Raw genomic sequence first — 15820 nt, 5'->3', positions numbered from 1 at the left:
AAAAATAGAAATTAGATAAAATAAATTTTCAACGCGTGTTTATTTTTAATAGTAAAATTCTTTTTTAAACCCTTCTACGCAAACTCTTACGCAAGTTCTCTTCTCAAATGCGACAAATTTAACAATGAGCTACAATCTAAAATGAAATGAATTTACTTGTGCAGTATAGCCTTCGTAAGAAGTTCAGCAAGCAATTCGGACGGGCTTTTCCATCACGAATACGCTTTAAAATAAATGACTTTTCTCGTTAACATATCTTACACATTCATGAAAATTGCAAAAGTATAATGACATCTTTCTATTTCCTCTCAAATAACATTATAACTATATAGAATACGTATCTTACAAATTTCTCCTTTATTTTGCTATTTATATATTTGTAGAAATATAGAATAATTTGTTTGATAAAATTATTTTCAAGTGGCATTGATTATATGTCATCGATTGATACAATTACATCATATGTATCATATGGTATATTGAACGAAATCTCAAAGACTTTATAAGATGTCTAGAGCAAGAATATACATATTGAAATTGAAAGTATCTTATATACATTAAATATTATTAAATAGTAAAAAGTTGTAAATAATATTCATTTTACTAAAATTACGTTTTTAATAATCTTACGATACTTTTAATAATTTCTCTCTATTAGTTTGTACTCAAGAATAATAATAAATTTATATTACTAAGATTTAATACAAATTTTATATGTATATATATGTAGTAATTTCAATATACGTATGTGTCATATGCGCAATTTAAGTTGACTATTTCAAATCGGTACACAGGTGTTTGCAAGGAATTTGACTACAAGAATATTAACGTAATGCGTGAATTCTCGAGAGATTTTAAAGGTCTCGTACTTTTATGTCTAACAAATTTGTAAGTTTGAAAAAGATATATCACGTCTCACATGCAAACTTTTTTTGAAAACATGAAAAAAGATAAGCAAAATATTACAAAAACTTACATTTATATCAAATAAGTAACAAAAACATTAGCGCGTGAAAAACGAATTCAAATCTTCAAATCAGAAACAAAAGACAAATCTTTATATTTATTGCTTTTATATTTAACATATGTGCAATTTTAGAAGACATTCAGGATATATCATGCAAGAAAAGTTTCTTTTTAAAATATTAGAAAAGATACGCAACATATTAAAAAAAAATTTGTTCTGCTTGATGTATTTTTATATTATAATCTGTATTTTTATATTATAAATATAATAATATTCTATAAATATTCTAACGGATTCTCTTTTGATAATTTAATAAATTTAATAATTTAATTTTATTAAATTTAATAAACTTAATAAATGATTTTTCACGCGTCGAATATATATATATATATATATATATATATATATATATGCATGTATATGTATGTAGGAGTCAAAGAATTTCCTCTTGGATAGGGAGGTTTTTGAACATTTTACACATTTACACATATATGTATACATACACATACGCGCTCACATTTTCATCTTGTATTGTCTCGATATTGCTATTTGTCTGCAAGTGGACCGATACAAAGTATCAGTATTCGAATGATTTCAAGCAGAAGCTAGATACTTTGAACCGATTCTGTCAAGTGTGGTTTACCACAGCAAATCACTTTGAGAATTGCTTCTCTCTCGTTCTTCTCTCTTTTATTATTGAAAAAGACAAAAGGATTTACGCATATTATCGATTTTTAGACGTAAACAATCAGTTGTTTTATAATATTTTATCTTTTATGTTTTTCTTTATTATTGTTTTTTATTACGGTTGCGCATAATAATTTTATAAAAAGAATATCGAAGCGAGACTAACGGCGATTGGCATAAATCTTTAATGAGATTACATCTCTCAAACATTTTTCGTCTATTCGTCGATAAACGAATGAACGGTGCTTTTATGTTATACCTATCCAAGTACACCATTTTTCAGCCTTTTAAAAATAAATGGCAGCTAAAACTATATACAAATCTAGAACTAATTATTTTTATTCGATCATAAATAATTCTATAAGCAAACTTTAAAAATCGTTGTCTATTATCAAAATTTGTTGCAAATTATATATGTATATTTTAAATAAAATTATATTTTTTATTCTAAAAAAGGAAAGAATAAGGTTGAAAGAGAAAGATAAATTGTACTCGTAGCTCATTATATAAATAAAAATTATATAAATAAAAAATAGATTAAAAAAAAAGACTGTTTGACTAAATCGACTTTATATTTTCGTATTTTTCGTATTTTTTTAAATAAACTATGAATTACATTAGATATGTTTTTCTTTCTTAATATTATATAATTTATTATTTTTATTAATAATATACATATATAGTATTTTTTAAAGAATTATGTTGACAAACATTAATTAATATGATCATATTAGCATGACTATATTAGTAAACAGAATAATCTATCAATCTCTTTTTTTAAAGTAGACGCAATGATAGGCGATTTTAAATTCACGTCACGCAACAATAAATTAGATCACTGGTAATGTCTCTGCGTTGCGTGCTGTTATCGTCCTGAAAAGGGTGTACTGCGATAAAATCGACAGTGACGGATGCATATGTACAAGCATGTGCACCCAGTGTAAAAAACGGGATTTTTAGTTGAAATACGAACCATTGTTTATGGCCAAAGTAATATTCCGTTTTGTTTGTAGATTTTTTTAATAAGATTTAAAGTTAAATAGATAATTTTTGAGAAGGAACGCGACATTATATATGTTGTTTATAATATGTGTACTATGTGTTTATTTAACGTGTTTATGATATATTCTTTAATAAACAAAATTTTCATATACAAATAAAAAATTCTTTTAAAAAATTTTAATTTTACAGTTGCAATATTCTTATCGTATCAAAATTATACATACATACTTTTAGAGTATCGTTAGATATATTTACAATAGTTTTAAATACAGAACTCCAATATACATGTATATATATATTTCAGATTTATTTACAATAGTTTTAAATATAGAACTCCAGAATATAAGTATATATATCTCAATTTCAGTTATTATTTTTTTCCATTGAAGCGTGTCTTGAGAAAATATTTTCTTTTGATTATATCCCTATAAATAAATGGAAAATCTCTTGTGCACAATCTCTTGTGGACCAGGAAATAGTGGAAAGATATGCGCAATTTTCCTATATACGTCAGCGCCCGTATTTCAGATAACACGAGTATCCCAGCACTTTCGCATCGACTTTTACCCACAGATTTATTTTTAATCGATCTTTTTTCGCAAAATTTTAATTTGATTCTTTTCGCAAATTGTTTATTACTGACATTACTAACATTAAATATCGGAAATTAAATGAAGTATTATTGACATTCGGTCATTCATAACTAAAAATACTTGTTATTTTGACACATACTTGTTCAGTAATACATAATTTTAATTAAAATAATTTATTTATGAAAAAATGTAAATAATCTGGAACACTTTATATATATACATATTATGCATTGTGCTCTATGTGTAGTATGTGCTCTTTATTCCAAGAGCTGTTGACACCTCGAATGAGAGTTGCTCTTTTTTTTAGCGTAAATGCGCTTTTTGTCGATAATAATTTCGTATTTTTACACAAAATTTTCTGAACAAGTCTTTACTTTTAAATTATATAATAACAACGCCTTTTTATACAATATCAATATTTACTTACATTTATATAATTTTGTTATCTTACACATATTTGCCTCTTTTTATTTTTCTTTAATGTCAAAGATTAGCGTAAATAGAAATTAAAAAAAACGCGTTTATGTAATTTATAAAAGAGAAAAATATATTTTAAAAAATTATTGTATTAATATATTCAAATATTAATAGAGTGTATGCCACACCCAAAAATGTGTAAAGATGTAAATAAGTTATTGAAAGATACATGTGCCGCAAAAAATGTTTAAATAAGTAAATGAAATAAAAAGAATAAAATTTATTCAAAAGAGATAAAAAAAATTTAATTGATCGAGGATGGGGAAACAAGTAAAAGAATAGATATACATAGAAATGAGCTGATTCAAAAATGAAATGGCAGAAAACAGTATAATTGTATTGATGAATCTCAAACCGACGAGCAACTGTAAGATCAATGAGAAACTACGAGAAGTAGCTACGGAAAGTATGGATAAAAAGTACAAACTTCTCTCTCGATTTCTCTCTTAAAATATCTTCTTGTCGAGGTACTTGCATCTTACTGAACATATTGAGATATAAAATAATATTTCCCCAAGAATTTTTAGCTATGTATTTAATATAATAAGTTGATAGTCAAGAATTTGAGCAAGAAGAGATTAAATATTCCTTATTATTGGGTTAAAAACATTAAAAAATTATTCTGCTTTTTATATTTTTAATATAATTATAAATAATATAAACATAACTTTACATGTAAATAGTACATTAACAAAATGTATATTTAAAATTATTTTCTCATTCTTAATAATTTTTATATTAAATAAACTTATGTTTAAAATATGTTAAAATATGTCTAAAAAATCAATTGTTTGTTAATAAAATAATCTATAAATATGAAATCTCATACAAACATATGCAATGCAGTTCTCATATTAATATTTGAGTTGATAAAAATATGACAAAAAAAGCATAGTTTTCAAAGTGAAATACAAATATAGTATTATCTTTAAACGCGGTTAACTGGTTTCAAATTGCATTTAGCATTGCATATTGCATAAAGCAGAGTAAAAGTATATATGGTATCGAATAACGGATAATGTTTAAGCTATTGTGACATTTACATTCCGGCGATATATAGATATCTACTATAAGAGATTCACATTTACAAGAATCTATGATTTCAAAGCGCTATGATTTCAGATCACATTGTATCTTATCAACCCTCGCTGTCTAAATGTTAAGCATATCTATTAACGCTATTTTATATATTCAAAGCTAAAGAAGACTTTTACATTTCTTTATATATTCTAATGTTTTAAAAAATGTAAAAAATTTTGTTAAAAGTTATATATTTTTCTACATTTTGGTTAAATTGTAATAAATTTTATATATCTTACTGAGTTCTATATTTTATCAATCTCAAAATAGTTAAACAGCAAATAGTCGAAAGATATATCGTAAATATTATAATTATCTCTTTTTAAAATAATTAACTTTAAATTTTAATTAAATAATTAATAATTAATTAAATAAAATGTGATCTAATATTATAAAAATGATATTTTATATTTACAATTTTTTAAAATCCGTATTTATATAATTTAATCTTTAAATTCACGCTTCTTACGATTACCATAATCTTATCCTGCAACTCAAGTGTAATTACTGATTTAAGAGAGCGTGAAGAGAGACTTGCGATATAACGATAACAGAATTAGAGAAACACGAGATATCTAAACAGCAACCCCGGGCAATAAAGACATTACGATCTACCAAAAAGAGGGTGCTTGAGCTTAAATAAATTTTCATATTACCATTAAGGGTTGTTACACCATTTTATTTCATTTATAACGATTGCTGCTCTTAGACACTCTTAATAATATTATATCTCCCCAAATCATCATAACTCTAATTTTTCTGATACGTATTTAATATTATCATAATATCATTTGTATCTTTTATATTATATATACACACCTATACAGTATAATTTTCTTTTTTTATTTCATATATATATATATATATATATATATATAACATAAAAAAAATCAATGGAAATACCATAACATTTCGTCATTTATTACGTGTATGTTAAATATGTTTTTAATTTAATATTATTTTTTTAAATAACATATAATATACATATTATGATACATATATCCTAGTCATTCTCTTTTATGCATATTTAGCCATAATAATAAAAATTTGTTTTAATTAATAAAATTCTGCAGCATTTATATTTTGAAAAGTAAATTAAATTAAAAATTAAATAAAAATATTTAATGTTTTTTTCTTGAAAGAAAAATATTTTATTATTTCATTAAAATTAATGCGTTAATAAATATGTGCAAATTATATATTTATCAACTCTATTATATATTTAATTAAATTTTGTTTAGAAATTTGACTGCAATTTAATGTACAGATAGCCACAATGTTACAACGTTTTATAATTCTTGCAATATATATATATATGTATATTTTTTGCGAGTATTTTACTATTATAAAATATTATTTATTTTATAATACAAAAACTTTTATGACTACGTTAATATGACAAAACGTACTTTACAGTGCACTGCAATATCACAATGATATTTATTTAATATTTAAAATTCTATTATTACGTCAACTTACGATATAAACCAAATGATGATTAATAGACCGATTTAATGCCATCATGCGAACTTAAGCTCTAATTTCTACAATGTAATAATCACTCTATTATTCTTCATCTATTTATCTAATTATTTAAATCACTAATATCATTTTCTTAATATAAACGATTTATAATGATTTTAATAATAAATAAATTTTAAAAAATAACTTTAATTTCGAATTACATTAAATCGATAGGTCTATGGATGTAGCATATCGAGAACGACATCTAGTTTTAGAACCACTCTTAAGAATACGGATTAAAATCGTAAACTTTCTTTCGTTTCTTCTCACTTTCAGCAGTATTTCATTCCACTATTACCTTCCGAAGCGAAAGAAACTGCTCGAGGGGTTTTTAAAGTAGCGATAAAAAAATCATTAAACGCAGAAAACATGTTCGTCGCAACACATTGCACCGAAGAATTGCGCATCTACATAATGAAGATGCGTTTCGGAAGACACTGATTATAAACTATTCTAGGAGAGACATTAAAAATATTTTTAAAGCAAAAATACTTTACACGCGTACCTTAAAAATATATAACGAGTAATAAATATTTATAAAAATATTTAGTGTATTCAATTAAATATATATAATATTGTAATTCTCTATTTTATTCTAAAAATAATTCTTGATAATAAATCATATTTGTTTTAAATTTAAAATATTATAAACTATAAATATTTAAGAAAAGAAAAATAAAAACGTAAGAGATAAAAAGAGGCACAGCACATATATTGTGCTAGTCTTCCAAATATACGAAGATATATCCAAATATACGAATATAATTAGTTTACTTTTCATTTTTGGTTATTATGAAATGGCGCGCGGAAAGCTTTAAAGCGACGCTAGAAAATTGCTCGAGAATAACTCTCTTAATAATCTTCTAGCAGTATTATTTTTAAGTTTTTTTTGTTTTTGACATCAAAATGTTGACAACAATGTGCTATTTGTGTTGAAATCAACGTAAAGATAAAGTAAAGATTGAAAGAGCAATTATTTGATATAACGCGTATTATTTGACAAAATGTTATGCATTTATGATACATGATACATAAAATGTTTCATACATATATTACGATTATGTTTGCAACGATTTACACGTCTGATATTGAATAATAAAGTGTCTCATGATATTTTTAATGTAATACATAATTTTCTAAATTTCCATATAACAATAAAACTGCGATTATATACATGTTAAAAAAAATTATATCAGTCTTATAATTGATGAGCACATATTTAGAAACTGTGAATGATTTCCTATATAAAGTGTAATGTCTTATTTTTGTCCGCCTTTTACGTGTTCACTGATTATGTGACGATGTATATCGGACGTCATTGTGTTACTATATGCTAGAATGCATCTCATGCGTCATTCTATCGTAATTAGCATATATAATCAACCCCTGCTTATGAATTATAAGAAATAATCTTTCTCTTTAATGCAAAAGTATCCTACACTTTTGTAATAAATCTCCGATTCGATGTAATTGTTTGTTTAAATTGAATGAAAATGGTTTTTATATATTTTACCTACAAGTGGAACGTTAATTTATTATATTTATATGTAAAGATGTTATCTATAGGCTATTCCTATTTATATACAAGATATCTCGTGAGATATATGGTTTCCATAATTACTTCGAACATGAAAGAGGCGGTAAGCGAAGCAATTTTGAGTACATTTTCATACAAAACTTCTTTAATCACATTTAAATGTATGAAAAGTATGAACCGATGCGGAAACTCTTTCTTTCGTTTTTCGGCGTACATAACGACTATTGTCACTTTGTATTGTAATTTTTCTATAAATACTCTTTCACATTTCTTATAAAATTATATAAATGTTGGCGATTTAACTTAATTTTCTTGTTTTATAAATAGGATGTATTTTGTAGATTTATATGAGATTCGAATAGATACGTATATAACGCCAACACTAACTCGTGCAAATTGACTTGTCAGATTGTTAGCTTGTTAGTCGAAATGACCATTTTCTGAATGATGGACAACACTTCAAACTGATAACATATCAATTCTCTTCTCAACTTTGAAATGCACGTCAATTTTGAGGGAAAAGCATACTTGTGTGATGAGTATCTAATGGATCCCAGAATAAACAAACTCTCGTGAATTTTAGCGTAAAGTAACGTAGCAAAAACAGTATGGCGGATTGCCGAGAGATGTGTCTATACATATATCTCGAGAAAGTTTTAGCCACGTATATATGTGCAATATGCAGTGTGCGCGGCGACGATAATTGCTTCCGATGTATGTAGTTCGTCAGCAAACGTTATAATCACTTTAATCGGTAGGCACATCCGTCAACCGCTGAGGATTTCATTAGGAATCACTTGCCGCGGCACTCAACAGTTGCCTATGGAAAGCCACCTACGTGCAAACTCGATATAGTCGTTTCATAACCGCCCGATTATAATTTATCGGCTCGTGCAATTTCACAACTCCAGATTAAATTGTGACGTTAGATTCCCTGCGGTTTGCCGAGAAACAGTAGAACTGACGTTCTAAATCGGCAATGTAAAGTAACGCATAATAAGCAGTTAGAAGGTATAGCAAGTCAGAAGGTAACGTGAGTGGCATCGTAGACGATGTATAAAAATACTGTCCAGCAATGTTGCAATACGTAATCTAGGAAAATATACGACGTTTCTCTCTTCTCCTTCACTCTGTGGAAGAAAAACGGACGTGCAAGTGGCTTATAGCCCTTATATAACGTGCATTGTAAAATGTACGTCGTAACTTTTCATCTAAAAAATAACGTAAAACGTGAGAGACTGGAAGGTGAACGGGATCAAGCTTGATTTAGATATTAAGGAAAATTGTGTCGAAAATTAAATCTTCCAAAATGTCATTAATCTAAAACATTAAACATTGAAAGAATTGCTTAACGAGTGGAATTGATGATACAATTAAGTATAAATGAGATTTTAACGCAAATTACATATTTATTCTTAAATCCTAGTTTCTAGTCCTCTGTGTGATCTTCGATTAAAAATTTAAAGAGCCATGTCTATATCTCGTTTAAAGTTAATGCAATTCTCAACTACTTGCAAATTTCACTTGAAGTAGTAAGTGTAAATGAAGTGTAAAATGTAGACTAAATTAGAGAGATATGAATATGAATTGATATGATTTTTGCATATATTTTATTATGTTCTTAATAAAATAACTATTTATCGCGATTTAATTATCAATGTTAGAAAATAGCAATATTAAATAAAGAAAATTCTTTATATGAAAATCTCTATGCGTGAATTAAACATATTTATTAATTTAGTTAAATTTCAAAATCATTTAATGTGCGGAAGAGATAAAATCAGAAATTAGAAATGCATTAGAGACGTGTGAAATTAAAATGCAACTGTTTTCGTAAAAACAATTTTGTAATTATTTTATTTGTGTGAATTAAATATATTTATTAATTTTAGTTAAATTTCAAAATTATTTAATGTGCGGAAGAGATAAAATCAGAAATTAGAAATGCATTAGAGATATGTGAAATTAAAATGCAACCATGTTTTCGTAAAAACAATTTCGTAATTATTTTATTTGTGTGATCGCATTTGTTTGCGTACTTGCAGAAGATTCAAATTGTGTTGTTTGCAGAAAAGATATTTCTTTAAAGTCATCTGTTTTAAGAGGATTACTTTTTCCAAGTTTACATTGGTGTCACTAATTAATTAAAAGTTTTGCTACAAAATTCGTATGAATAATGATATCTATATTTCCTTCAGTTTAGCAAGAAAGGCAGAAATATATATATTTTTTTTATTGCCATTCGTGACTGTAAAAAATCTGCAAGCTAAAAATATTCACATAAATTATTAATGTTATCCGCAATAATGTGGATAAATTATATTGTTTGAGTTAATTAGCGTTAAAATTATTCATCTATCCTCCATTGTGAGTTAACATTAAATCTTCAAAAGAACTATAGAGAAGCTTGAATAATTTATTACTTTGAAAAGCTTAACTCATGTTTTTTTAAGCTACAAAGCCCTTATTGATTTAAAACACGTCTTTTAAATGTAACGCGTACTATTCATAAAGTTCGTGAAACTGAAAAGTATCAGTTTTACGCGGCTTTGTTCTCGCCCTTTGTTTTAGGGCCTCTTGGTCAATGTCAGACCGTGTCGTTGGAACACTGAGAATAGAAATATATACTTCGTTCATCAGTGGCGACTGTTTAATGCTTGTAAGCTTTTAGAGAGAGATACGGAGCTGTTCGCTATGCTGTATCTTTTCATTCACAACGCATTACTATACATATATACGAATTATATATATATATATATATATATGTGTGTGTGTGTGTGTGTGTGTATGGAAATGTATATGGGCAAGAAAGTGGAAAAAAGCGACGAAAATTATGTTTATGAACTCGAGCATGTAACATTATGCAATACTCAATAAAAAGCAGTTTTTGCAATCACAAGGTAAATATTTATTTCTTCTATTTTATCGTTGACGTAACATTAGGAATAATAATTTAATAAAATATTTTTCTATTTATTATTCATTTTTATGCCATGTTCCTGTAGCTAACATGTTGAGCACTTCATATAGTGACTTAAAACGTAACATATAGGTAATAATATTGGCGCGATGAAATGTTATATAATATGATATTTGTGACAATTTAATTTAAAGCATTGCGTAAAGATCGAATGAATAATAACGTCTAAGTATATAACAAAGTACATAACAAAAATTCCGAATGTTTAAAATTAAATATTTTCTATTTTTGGCAATTGAAAGACTTTTATGTGTTTGACATAAATCTAGTACGACTTAAATAGACTCAATTAATACATTAGAATTATAAAATTATTTATCAATAAAAATAATGATGTATTTTTATTAATATAATTCTTTTACTCGACTTTATTTTCAAATTGATCGAAAAATATTGATTAAAAAATTTTTGTCTATATGTATTTGATAATTTATTTGTATTTATTTTCTCAATTCTATGATTATAGCTATTTCAATGAATTATATATATATATATAATGCATAGCTTTTTTATTTAACTAAAATAAAATTCAGTAACCTAAATTCTAAAATTATCGTAAACCATCATTTCTATTCTTAGTTTAATTATATTCTGAAGCTATTTATTTCAGAGATTCGATGCACACATCATATGCATACGTATATAATTAGTAAATAGTATAGCCAGAATTTAACGACTCACGAGATAAGCGGCGTGAAGAGCTCTACTCACAATCAGTAATTACGAGGAACCTACGTGGTAGTAAAGCTGCGCCCTAATGCCACCGTAATATATTATATTGGGTTGTTCAAAAAGTTATTGCGTTTTTTTCATTTGATTTTCAGGTGCGTTTATTTAATATACGTAATGAACATTAATCAATAATATATTGGCCGTTTTGTTCAATGACCTTTTGCCATCTCTCGGGCAATTTCATAATACCGCGTTCATAAAACTTCCTATCTTTCTCTGCGAGAAACTTGTCAAGGTGCTGTTTGATGAGGTCTTCAGAAGCAAACGTTTTACCGTTCAAGGAGTTTTGCAAGGAGCGAAATAGATGGAAGTCTGATGGCGCAAGGTCTGGGCTATATGGTGGATGTGGCAACACATCCCAACCAAGCTGCAATAATTTTTGCCGAGTGACCAAACTTGTGTGTGGTCTCGCATCGTCGTGGTGAAACACCACACCCTTACGATTGATCAGCTCGGGACGTTTCTGTGCGATGGCATCACTTAATTTCTGTAGCTGCTCACAGTAGACATCGGAATTGATCGTTTTATTCTGTGGAAGCAGCTCATAGAAGACTGGTCCCTTCCAATCCCACCAGATTAACAGCATCACCTTCTTTTGGTGGATGTCCGCCTTTGCTTGCCTTTCCGGTGCTTCATCTCGCTTACTCCAACTCCTTTTTCGGCTCACATTGTTGTAGACAATCCATTTTTCGTCGCCCGTGATCATACGCTTCAAGAACGGATCGTTTTCTTCGCGTTTGGTGAGTTGATCGCAGACGTTCATACGCTTTGTCAGATGAATTTCTTTCAACTCATGCGGTACCCAAATATCGAGCTTCTTCACGAAACCAAGCGATTTCAAATGTCCATGAACACTTCCAATGGACACTTTTAGAGCGGTAGCAAGCTCCCGAACCGTTGAATGCTTATTTGCTTGCACCAATGCCTTGATTTTATCGTCGTCAATCTCGGAAGGCCTACCGGAGCGATGAGCGTCTTTAACCGAAAAATCACCACCACGGAATCGGGCGAACCAGTTCTGGCACTGACGTTTTTCAATGACATTTCTGCCGTAAACTTGACGCAACTCTTCCCTTGCTTCAGTTGCTTTCTTCCCTTTTTTAAAGTAATAAAGCAAAATATGGCGAATATGCTCTTCAAAATTCTCCATGTTTAAACTACAATTGCAAGCACAAAACTCGACTAAATTGCGTCAACTTTTTTTTTGGTTTTTAGGTTAAGTGTCAACAACAAAATGTGCATAAACATTTGACATTCATGGCACGCTCAGATACAAATAAATGTGGACAGCGCTATCTATTGGAAAAAAACGCAATGACTTTTTGAACAACCCAATACATTGCCTTTTACACCCCCGCGCGCATTAAGCAACATTGAAAGAATGCACGGCTTGAAAATTTGTTAAAAACTAAAGTACAACGTTACTTTAATACAAACAGATATTATGATTATCGCAGTTTTTAAAAAATTGAATTTTTAATTGCAAGATTCAAAAGCAAATGCATTATGAAGGAAAGATGTAGGATGTAAAAATTGCAGTTTAGAAATTTTGCATTTCCGTACCTGTATGATAACTACACAGTAGAAAAATTTGTCTTCTTATTAAAAACGGTTTCTGTGAAAATTTTTGTGTTAAATATTTAACTCGTTTACACATGTGTTAATTTAACATATTACTGTTCTGTTAATTGAATTTAAATGTTAAATTATTAAAAAAAATGTAAAAATAACGCAATGCATCTATTTTTAATTTTACACAATAAATATGTTCTGCTTTATTAGTAACGAGATTTATCTGTTAAAATTTACAGGAAAAAATGTTGATTTTTCATTTTATAATATAAGTGGGGATGATAAAATTTAAAATTAACATATTTTATGTTAATTTTTACATTAAAAGTATGTTAATTTTATACAAAATTTATTTTAAAATTTTGAAGTTTTGCATTTATTTTGTGTTAAAATATTAACAATATTTGTGTCTTCATTTAACATATTTATATTATGTTAAATTAACACACAAATTTCTGTGGACCATTTGGGATATGTGATATCTGTTAAATTTAACAAAAATTTTTCAACTGTGCATATTGTCAGGCGCAAGGATTTTTATTGTTTTCGTATATTTGGGTCATATCATGCTTATAGGCACTGTTAGTTACTGTTTATTTTGCTTTGAAACGAGTAATAAAAGAGAGTGATAATGTTTGAACACAGTGAGGCGCTATTTACAATCCTGTTCTCTTTTCGAAATATTTCTGATATGAAATTATAGTCAACTGTGTCAGTTTCGTTTTGACTTTGACCATATAGCATTCGTTAGATCCTTTTAATCATGAATTACGATAAAAGTGCTCTTCAAACTAACTGTTTTATTTTATTATATATTATTTTGATACTACTTTATTTTTATGTAATGTTCAAGTTTGTAGAAATTTTGACTCCAATATTATGGATAACTCCTTATTTAAATGACAACTTGTGATATCTGTAAGCCTATTTTAAAAAATATTGATGGAAGATTACGAAAAGCATCATTTTCTTGATAAAATTAAAATGTAAGTATACGAAAACTTATTAAGATGACGTAGTTAATTTTATAGAATAATTTTCAATTAGGCATTTCTTCAAAATTTTGACGGATACTTATGATTGACTGCACTAGGACCTCATAAGATTAACCAACAGTTTTCCATGACAGGTAAATGAATGAGAAATGTAATGTATATTAAGAAAAAAATAAATTATCTATTCTATATGCATATAGAAAATAATAAATTAATCTATTCTTAAATTTGTTATTGTTGCAGTATATCTTTGACAAAGCAGATATATAGACAACAATGTAAATTCAAAAATAATTACCCGTATGGATTGATGAAAAATTTTAATTGAAACAGAAGGGTGAATACAAAAAACTATACAAATATTCAAAATTACTGTTGATGATCTACACTTTAGCGATTTGATGATTATCATTAGTATCAATAGAAAAAGGTAGAAAATGGAAATGTTAAATAAATACGCGTATATATTTAAATCTGAACTGTTATCGTTAACAAATACAGTAGAGAATTATGTTTTATTCCCTCCTGTGCGTTCTCTTTATTTTCTAATTGATAAATAATTTATTATTATATACATTAGGCTGATGTACGCATGTTCATTTGAGTAGATAATTTTCTGTCCCTTAGTATAAATTGACAAAAGAGATAATTGTATTACATTGCAATTGCATTATATTATAATACAAGACACTATCAAATTAAATATTTTACATTTAAATTTGCGGTTACAAGCCGAAACATCTCTAAAATATTTTCAATATATTGAATTGTAATAATGTTACATTAATTAATTAACAATATATTGACATATTTTATTTGAAAGTTAGAATTTTTTTACAATTATGCTATTTGTAATACAAATACCAAATATATTTTAACTACTGCAAGGATAAAGAAATATTTATGAAATTATAAATTATTCTACAAAATAAAAAAGTATTTTGTATTTTTAAATTATAATTTATAAATTGTTCACATTATTGCAGTTAACATTAAAATTATCTGTGTATGTATATATATATATGTATATATATGTATACTATTCATAAAACAATTTATTTTGTTTGTATGTGTATATTATATAGTATATGTATGTATTAATATATATTGTGTTATATTGATACATGTGCATACATACACATACACATACATATACATACACACATATACACATACACGATATATTGTATTTTGCAAATATTTTTCTAGAAAACAATAAGAATAATTTATATAACCGCTCTTTGGAAATAACAATTTGTCAATCATGTTGTTATCGCTAGCAACCCTTTTTCACAGTTTTGCCCTTGCGGAATGTTTATTTATTGGATACTTTGACATTTCATATATATGATTTATCAGAATCAACCGCATATATTGCAAGAGCAGAATAAAAAGTATAATGTATAAGCGATATTAAATCAACTTTTCTCTTGATCATTATACATATATTTTTAAAGATTATACTTGCACACGCAATGTAACTATAATTTTACATGTGTAATCAAATATTATGCCGAAATTTATTAGAAAGTTGTAATAAGTGCAGAGACGAAAGATTAATGCGAATAATGTAATATTTTGTTTGCATATGTGCGCGGATGAGAAAAAAAGGAAAAGTTTAAAAGTCAAAATTAAGAATGTATTAGAAATATATGTAGGTTTTTTTAGGCAACG

General features: G+C 27.0%; 2 protein-coding genes and 1 long non-coding RNA gene across 4 annotated transcripts in view; 2 read left to right on the top strand and 1 right to left on the bottom strand.

Moving 5' to 3' along the window:
• The window catches only part of LOC114937858 (COMM domain-containing protein 4), a 113595-nt gene that overhangs the window by 29676 nt on the left and 68099 nt on the right, over positions 1 to 15820 (top strand). The gene's annotated exons all lie outside the window — the stretch shown is intronic.
• Tk (tachykinin) overlaps positions 1 to 15820 on the bottom strand; it is a 57132-nt gene that overhangs the window by 23695 nt on the left and 17617 nt on the right. The gene's annotated exons all lie outside the window — the stretch shown is intronic.
• Positions 13800 to 14875, top strand: LOC146721463 (uncharacterized). Its single transcript, XR_014925654.1, has 3 exons — positions 13800 to 14137; positions 14199 to 14280; positions 14390 to 14875. It is a non-coding gene; the product is annotated as an uncharacterized LOC146721463 (long non-coding RNA).

The sequence above is a fragment of the Nylanderia fulva genome, unplaced genomic scaffold (assembly GCF_048542155.1).
Source record: "Nylanderia fulva isolate GAGA-0341 unplaced genomic scaffold, ASM4854215v1 Scaffold47, whole genome shotgun sequence".
In the NCBI taxonomy this organism is placed as follows: Eukaryota; Metazoa; Arthropoda; class Insecta; order Hymenoptera; family Formicidae; genus Nylanderia; species Nylanderia fulva.
Note: the sequence above shows the minus strand (reverse complement) of the source record. Positions and strands in the feature narration are given on the sequence as shown.